The sequence below is a fragment of the Argopecten irradians genome, chromosome 9, assembly GCF_041381155.1.
Source record: "Argopecten irradians isolate NY chromosome 9, Ai_NY, whole genome shotgun sequence".
In the NCBI taxonomy this organism is placed as follows: domain Eukaryota; kingdom Metazoa; phylum Mollusca; class Bivalvia; order Pectinida; family Pectinidae; genus Argopecten; species Argopecten irradians.
The window spans coordinates 34,652,954-34,662,617 of NC_091142.1; the positions used below are offsets into that span (position 1 = coordinate 34,652,954).

At 38.0% G+C, this 9,664-nt stretch overlaps 1 pseudogene; it reads left to right on the plus strand.

Annotated features, from left to right (window-relative positions):
• The first annotated feature begins 5,065 nt into the window (after nt 1–5,065).
• Nucleotides 5,066–7,667, plus strand: LOC138330726 (uncharacterized; annotated as a pseudogene).
• The last annotated feature ends 1,997 nt before the right edge of the window (nt 7,668–9,664 follow it).

A 9,664-nucleotide genomic window follows, 5' to 3' on the forward strand; every position in this document is an offset into this window, starting at 1 on the left:
AGAGCCTACCCCTAGGGGCGATTTTGTTTGTTTGTTTGTTTGATTAATTAACGTCCTATTAACAGCTATGGTCATGTAAGGACGGCCTCCCATGTATGCGGTGTGTTGCGTGTATGTTGTGCGAGGTGCGTGTTTTGGGAGACTGCGGTAAATTCATTTTATATCTTCTTGTATAATGGAACTATTGCCCTTTTTATAGTGCTATATCACTGAAGCATGCCGCCGAAAAGCGCTCAATAAAAGCAACGGGGCTAATCGTACGAACCGAACTACGCTATCTAAGCTCGTGGAAACGTTTCTTTTATATAGAAAAATATCGTCTGGGGGAGCGTATGTGATAAATATTTGCTCGGTGCTCAATTCACGGTCAAGAATCCAAATATGCAAGATGCCCACGGAACAGAAGAGTGTTTCACCAATGTGTAGAAGCAAAATCTATGGTTTATTATATTAAACTTTGTCCTGTAGATCGTGCACAGTATAGACTGGTATGTCATATCATGGTTAAAAAGTGTTATTTTTGTCATTGTTCAGATATATATCTGCACGAGGGACAGAGTTAAAACTGGATTCAGTTCATTAAAATATCTCAAATTTCAATGATTAAGTGACCTTTTCTTGTTGAATGTTACTGTTAAAATTATATTTTCTAAATTACGCATGCGAAAACGCTGCGGACAGGTATAGCTGTACGCATATGGAACACTTGAAGTAATATATGCCTTGAGTTGAGCGTTAGCCCCTGTGAGGTAGGCTGGCCCCTGGCCGAGACACACCAAAGTCTATAAAAGTGGTAGTTTCCTGCTCCTGCTTAGCGTTCAGCTCATACAGGAGTGGGACGACTGGTTCGCCAGTTGTCTGTACGGTTTATTGTGACCAGGTGGGGTGTGTTGCTTGGTGTCTTCGGCGGCATGCTTCAGTGATATAGCACTATAAAAAGGGCAACAGTTCCACTATACAAGAAGACACAACACGAACATACCGCAGTCTCCCGAAACACGCACCTCGCACAACATACACGCAACACACCGCATACATGGGAGGCCGTCCTTACATGACCACAGCTGTTAATAGGACGTTAATTAATCAAACAAACAAGCAAACAAGTAATATATAAAATCAATAATACAAGGCAGTGGATATTAGTTCTTGAAATATAGTTTCTTCAATCGAAATTCTTTTCCACAGCTATGTGTATATACACGTGTTAGTTTTATTGTTCGAATCTGGTTAATCTTTTCTTATAGAAACAGCAGATCAAGTTCATTTAATTTTGATCGTCCCAAGAATTGAACTAGCAGCATATGTCCCAGTTAGAGAACCGTTTCCGTATGTTAAAACGAATCTGACGTCCCGTCAAATTGAATAGGATGTTCCGTTGGAACTAATGCATGCTTGATGAATGTGATAGGTTCAAAAAGTATAAACTAGAATGTTCCCCAATTTTTCTTTATTTTGCTTTTCACAGATGAAGCGTTGAACTGTTTTCAGTTGGCTATAAAATGAGAAAAAGGTTAATAACAATGAGAAAACGTGACTGAATTTATTCTTTATTCACTGTATATCAATTCAAAAAACATAATTATATATAGTATAGTGAATCTTTGATCAGATTATTTGAAGGGTGTCTTGTACCTTGTTGGATTATTTACATACATGTATGAAAATGCTTAAAATAAAGAAATAGTTTCTGCGATATCAAACAAAGAAAAACCATACTTTAGAATCTACGTTTTGTTATCAGCAAAATATCGCGCGCATATATATATCTGTTTTGCATGATTTTGTTGGTTTGGTTGGTTATTATTAGCCAGGTTAATTTAAGGACGGCCTCCTATGTGTGTGGTGTGTTGCGTGTGTGAAGTGTACGGTGCGTGTTTTAGAAGGCTGTGGTATATTCGTATTGTATCTTCTTGCATAGTTAAACTCTTGTCCTTTTTATAGTGATATTGGTATATCATCGAAGACATCAAGCAACACGCCCTACCCGGTTCACATTTAGTCCGCTAAATCAGCCCTATATTAACAGGTTTTTTTTGTCTCACTCATATTTGAGGGGGAAATGTCATATAATATAGGGCAGGTTTGGCGGCTATATTAACAGGTTGATTAAATTACAGATCCTTATTTGCTCTTTACGTTTTGACTATGAGATCTGACAATCATACCATTAGGGGTCCACGTCAGGGATGACCTATGGAGAATGGCCAATGATATTGGCTACTTCCAGAATCTTGATCTGGGGACGACTTTAATACGATTGAACAAAAGCCTGTCCGATCTATTTTCCGTGGTTACTTAGTCATCTCGGACCCAAAGTGCCAACATTACTAAATGTATATGCTTATGGGACGAAATAGCGAGTGTGATCCAATTGAAGTTGATTTGTGCAGATAATGTATTTGATATGGTAGTTCACGTGTGTTTTTGGCTTCATCACTCCGACGTGGACTCCATTTTGGTGTATTGTCATACTATATTGAACGGAGTGTTTATAAGGATGAATGTATTTTTAATCAGACTGTAGGTAGGCCACATGATACTGACAACGGGCGAATCAGTCGTCTCAGTCCCTTTCTGCTGAGCGCTAAAAGCTTTAACCTTACCTCATGTCAGATGGTATCAAGGGAGACGTTTCGACGAAGAAAAATAAGTAGAAAATAGTATAAAAAACCTAAAATGTAGTTTTTCAAATAAGAACCTACTTTTCTACTTAGATATTTTTACATCATGCGTTTAGTCCTAGTTATGATAAATTATAAAGTTCCTTATCCTATTCACTTCCGTTCAATATTTTTTTTGACAATATTCTACTGAAGTGCCAAATGGAATGGTCAAAGTGATATATGTTGAGCTAATATGTATCTAGGGATCTGTATTTTAATGATTGATGTTTAGTGTACCGGTAAGCGTTTTCTCATGCGTAATTTAGAAAAAAAATAGTTATAGCAATAGCATTCAATAAGAAAAGACAACTAATCATTGACATCTGCGATAATTTTATGAACTGAATTCGGTTTTAGCTGTGTTTCTCGTTTATGTATATATCTGTTTTGGAAAAATAACAAAAATCGCTTTTTTTCAACCATGAATACTAACAACCAGTCTATACTGTGCGTCGAAATTACGGGACAACGTCAAATACAACAATTCATGTAATGGTATGGCAGGGGACATTACAGATGACCATTACAGATGTCCCCAAGAACGAACTGTGCAGTAGGAAATGATCACAAGTTACGAAAATTACGCAAGATAATGTGTAGATTGCTGTCAGAGCAATCTTTTCAAAGATGGCAGCTTAATCTTCCGGATATTCAACTCAATCTGTAAGCTTTAAAATTTTAGGCAACCCTACGCATCCATTTCGTTACGATGGTAAAAGAGCTTAGCAACACAGCTATTCAAAAATGATGCCATGTTGTTCATCATACCTCATAACCATTGTGTTCAGCTTAATCGGACAAAATGTAAATTTCAACCAATCAGAGGCCTCAATTAGGTAACCATGACAACACAGCTTTTCAAACCTGTTGCCATCTCGATAAGCATACCTCACAATCCCCGTGTACAATTTTAAGCTGATTCTGACAACATCTAAATTTCTGACTAATCAGAGACCTTTCTTTCGTTATCATGGCAACTGAGGTTTTCGAAAATGCTCTCATGTTATTCGGTGTCCAAAATAACCACATTATACTAATTTTCATCGAAATCTAACTCAAAAATCTCAAAACCGGAAATGGGCTCTGGCGGCCATCTTGGACTTCCGACTAGGAATCGGAAAAAAACCTTTATGCACAATCCAACACCTTAATGAGTATGTATGTGAAGTTTCGCGATTAATCGGCCTTGTAGTTTCCAGAGGAAAATGCTGCGGAAAAAAAAAACCCGCGCCGACGGAAAAAGTGGAAAAAATAATAATGATAATAGGAAACGGAGCAAAAACAATATGTTCCCGGGACATAATTAAAACGCCAATTTTGCTTCTAACGCTTTAACCAAATACTCCACTATGTTCCTGTGGGCAACTTGTATATTTTGAATCTAGGCCGTGAGTTGAACACCGAGCAAATGTAAGAAAAGTGTTTCCACGAGCGTAAATAGCGTTGCCCGGTTTGTACGATTAGCCCCGGTGAAAACAATCTAATTAAAATACAGATCCTTATAAACACTCCGTTCAATATATAGGATCTGACCTTTGATCCCTCATTGTCGTTCGGATGACCTGTTTACCACGTGTGATTTCTAAACGTCAAAATTGCTACCCACTATTTCGTTCAGTAAGCATATACCTTTTAGTCATCGTTGTAGCTTTGGGGGGGGGGGCGAGATGACTTAGACGAAAATTATGCGGACAGCCTTTTTCAAATCTAGTTCGTCCCCAGTCTAAGATTCTGGGCAGTGCCATCAATTTGATTGGCCATTTCCAAAGGTTTAGTGACCCTAATGGGATTTCACGATCTTCATATCAAACGTATTGATAAACCGCCCTAGATTGGCTGAAAAGGGCAAAAGTGAGGCGGTTGAGGGAGGACCGTTGAACAAGTCATTAGACAAGAATAAAATTGCGATGATATTAGATAAATTTTCATTTTTTCACTACAATTCGAATATTGAGAATATGAACATCGCCATTAGCGACTTTTAAACGATTTCATTGTTTACCATGATATTGAGATTATGAAAACTCTTGGAGCTATTGTTAAAACCGTAGTTCGTTGTAATTTCGCGACTTCGTTATTTTACAACATGTGTGTAGAAACATAAATATGAAAATCTGTTGCTTGCAATCAAGTATTCATATTATTACTGTGCTTTAGAATTCGCGTAGTTACTCGGAATTTTGTATATCCTCAAAATTAAGTGGTTCACATGTATCCGTTTTAGATAAATCCGCGATTCAACATAAAATAACTATATGTGTACATTGGACTAGAGATAAGTCACATGGTGGGATAATGTTACATTACATTTTTTCCTAATTATTGTTTCTAGAACCACTTGGACGGAGTTAATGTATTACTGACGTCGAAAGCAGCCCCTAAATATACCAGGCCGTTTCATGGAATTGATGGACTCTGAAAAGGTTTCCCGATTTCTGTCTTGGTATCTCGAACTTGACCCCGCCATCGGTTCCGAGTAAACAGTTCACATAAGACGTTTTGCTAGATGTATTAGTGGCGAGCTATGTAGACACCCTGGACTTACTTAAGTGATAAACACAGGTTCTAAATTGGAAGGGCTAGATTTTAAGAGTTCAGATGAAGATCAAATGCTTGTATTATATAACGCAAGTGTGATACAGCCAAGCGATGAGATATCGGAGAGAGATGTCAATAAAACTATTCTTGTCATGGACAACACTGACTGTAGTGCTGGATATACCTTACTCATGCTTTGTCATACCGGATCACATCGGATCTTGGATATATTGGGATGCCCTGGTATCCAGCTATTTATCAAGTGTTCTCTTCATCAGTTATAGACTAAAAAGACAAAAAAAACTATTACCTTCACGGACCGTGTTTGACAGTAACCATTCCACAGGGTGTTGAATTAGACAGTGCGTATTATTACCTGACTCTCTATTTAAGTGTATATAACGCATTTTTGATTGTTTTATTGTTAAATCCGTTTACACGACCAAAACTTCGTAAACATTAGCCAGGGTGTAACAGTCGGCTGTTGCACCGTACTGTTACATGCGCGAATAATATACGCAGACATTTCCCCCGTGCGGGACCCCAACTCAAGCGTTTTTCGGATCCAGATTGTTTGTTGTCGTCTGCGGAAAATAGCTGAACCAAACAGTGGCAGCTGCAGATTTCAGGATATATCCGAACAGGATTTGGATTTATTGATGGAAAATATGGACTCTCTAAGTACCAAGTATGTAATCAAGGGAGCTGTCAACATATTAACGAAATATTGCGAAGAGAAAGGCTTACCCGTGATAGATGAAACATGCAGTAACGCAGAATTGAACGGGTTTCTGTGCAAATTCTACGTCGCACAGAGAACGAAAGATGGCAATCTCTATACCAAAAAGTCATTTCTTTCCATAAGGTATGGGCTACAAAACTATAATTTGTTCAGTTTATTAAATAGTGAGTCAGGTAACGAATCATTTGTTTCATTGGTACTGGGGGAACAGTCAAATCATTGCCCCTCGGTAGCAGCGAAGACCTAGGGAACTGTTGCATGATTTGACTGTTCCCCCCAGTACCAATGAAACAATTGTATACTGTTTCCGTTGTTCATCGTAGCCAAATGGAAGCGATTTTAATAATTGTACAAAATATTGTGTCTGGCCACCCAGACACCTGGTTAATCATATCATCAGACATGGCTGCCATGTTGCTGTTATTGGCGTCAAAGGGTCAGATATATTAGCATTTCAGTAAAGAATTTCTTTCGCATTAGCCGAAAAAAGCCTTGTCGCCTCATTCAGTCATGTGCAACTGACAAACAAAAGCCTTACTGAAAATTTTCTTGAAAAAGTGCGTTGAACGTGATTCATCTGTAAAGGAATTACTCAGCTCCTACTTCAAGAAGACAATAGTGTTTCATGCTATAGAACATTCTAGACCATCCATTTGGGTGGACGAGAATATCATTCAGTGTTTTTGGTATTGTTTTACCATACTCCTGGAATGTGTACAGACCGGATACCTCCCGAACTATTTCATACTTACCAACAACATGTTTCGTTCTAAAGTAGCCGGTGACAACAGGACAAGACTACTCCGTGTGCTGAGTAGATACCAGAGTTTGTGTTACACCTGTCTTTTTGAGTGTTCAAGACGTTACCTCTGATTATTAAACTTAGTCCATCGACGTATCCGTTGTCTGGTGATAATACCTCACAGGAGTTCTTTCAGGATATATTCATATGCACGAAAACGGTCGGCACTTTTAGTACTTTCATTACTATGCAATATGCCTTAGAACTTATTTACAGAATTTCCCGGAAATATTCCGATAACTTGGATATAGGAATGTTATGTTTTATTAGTGCTATCGGGTGTATGTCTTACAACAGTATTGCTGATATAACTCAAGTTTATGATCAAGGCAATAAAACTGCTTACACACAGCTCAGACAACACAGGAGGATCCTTCACTTATCGTCTGCCACAGATGTTTGTCACGGTCTGCTATCTCTGGCCACGTTCTACTACAATGTTGGTTGTTACAAGAAAACTTCCGAAGTAGCATCCCACGTGGCTTACGCATGTCGGCAAAAGAGCTTGATACAACTCAAAGGGAATGGTATGGAATACAAGGAAGAGATATGTGGCAAAGGTTTCACCCTTCTACAGAAATCAAAACGTTATTTTTCTTATCCATATCTAATTCATACATATAATAATAAACTGTATCCTCCAGAACTAGTCAGTGTCGTTCAAATACACGATGGAAATATCGAACTTCCGCCGCTTCCGTACGCTCTCTTTCTGCTTATATTGTCAACCTTAAGACTCGGTTATCTTGTCCAGTCCCAGACAATCCTCAATGATCTCTTGGCTGTACGGACCAATCCTATCTATGGAGTGGGTAACCACAACCTGGTTGGGATATGTCACCACGACAGGCAAGCAAAGCGTTTTGAGGATTCGTGCAGACAGACCTCTAAACAAACCTTGTCAAAATCAGCACAATGACGTCATGGATGACGATGATGGCGATAGTGACGACGTCGAGAATTACAGTCATAAAAATACATAATATTGATACGGTCAAGTTTGTTGAAATGTCCTGGTTTTAAATAGATGGTAATTCTATAAAACAACAATCTTATTAAACAAGTTCAATTATTCGCCGAGACACACCATAGTCTATACCAGTTTGAGCTTCACAAAAAGATTTGGTTAGGTTTATTATATGTGCGTCCTATTATCAGCCCGGGTCATGTAAGGGCGGCCTCCTGGTTTGTGCTGTCTCGCGTGTGTGAAGTGTGAGGTGAATGTCCGGGGAGAATGCGGTGTATTGGTGTTTTGTCTTATTGGATGGTGGAACTCTTGTCCTTTTATAGTATATGTATTAGAAAACACTTATAGGGAAGTTTGACGGATAGTTCGGTACACAAAAATTAGTTCCTGACATTGCAGTTTTCAAGAAAAATATGTATAGATAATCATTAAATCACGGATTACACTCTGATAGTAATTTGTTTAACATATATGGTTATTGGAATCAGAATAACAGTGTTTGAAAATGATTTGCAACTGGACATATATAAAAAAAGGGCAACAGTTCCACTATACAAGAAGACATAACATGAATATACCACAGTCTCCCAAAACACGCACCTCGCACAACATACCCGCAACGCATCGCATACATGGAAAGGCCGTCCTTACATGACCATAGCTGTTAATAGGACGTTAATTAATCAAACAAACAAACATGCAATGTGCATCACAAAACCGTAATCATCAAATTAACTATTTTACTTTCATATGCGATCATTTACTGGTACAAGCAGTGTGAAATGTGTAACTAATAAACTTTTCTTACATCGACATCAAAAATGTATCAATTGTACGTGTGTAGATGCATCTAACAAAAGTAAGTGTGTGTACGTGTGTCACGTGCACAGTGGCAGGGTTAAGTCTAGAATAGTCTGTTCTAAAACATGTCATTGATCATTTTCAGATACATATTAACAAGAGAAACACATTAAAAACAAAATATTTAAGTTTTCAACATATGAGACGGATCCAGAGAATTGGCATTATTAATACATTTAACTGTGATTACATGTGTCAACTATACCTTATTGTTATAAGAGGTAGAAGAAAGGAAATCTTTGAAATTCAGAAAAATTGTTTAAAAGAAAGAGCATTACCTTGTTTGATCATCAGGAGGTTTTTTTCCGAATTCTAAATACATTTATATGAAACGACCAATCTGATTAAAATACAGATCCTTATTATCACTACGTTGGATAAGAGGATCTGACAATATAAGGGGTCACGTCCAGATGACCTTCATACCACGTGTACTTCAGAGCAAATGCAGTTTCTACAACTTACAACATCAATTGAAAACGTCTTTTCGCCCCAGTATGCATAAACAATTAGCTTTTTTGTGCACTTCGGGCGAGATGACTACATACAAGAAATAAATTTGGACAGCTTTTTCAAACAATTCGTCCCCAGTCAAGATTCTGGCAGTGCAGTGCCAATTTGACTGGTCATTTCAAAAGGTCATCTTGACGTGACCCCTAATGCGATGTTCTCAGATCCTCTTGTGATAATAAGGATGTTTTTTAATCAGATTGATAAAACAGACTAAAAATTGCATTTGCAAAAAAAAAAGAGACAAACTGAAAGGATAGACTGAGTGTGCTGCGATGAATTAGATATAAACATGTATACCTTGTTCTCAACCAATTACGCCGTCCACTACATGTTTGACAGGAAGGTTGTTCAACTTGAAAAACAACATGGCTTCTTGATTGACAGATTCAGAATCTGTCCTTCGAAGTTCTCTTACACCAAGAAACTTTGTATCTACACCAAAGTCTGCTGCTATAAGTCTTGTATATACAATTAGAACCGATTTGTTAACACAGTCTGTAACGTCATCCACTTCAATGGCGCAATATGGATATGCAGGTTCATTTAACTAAATACCTCTTCTCGTACACGCTTTG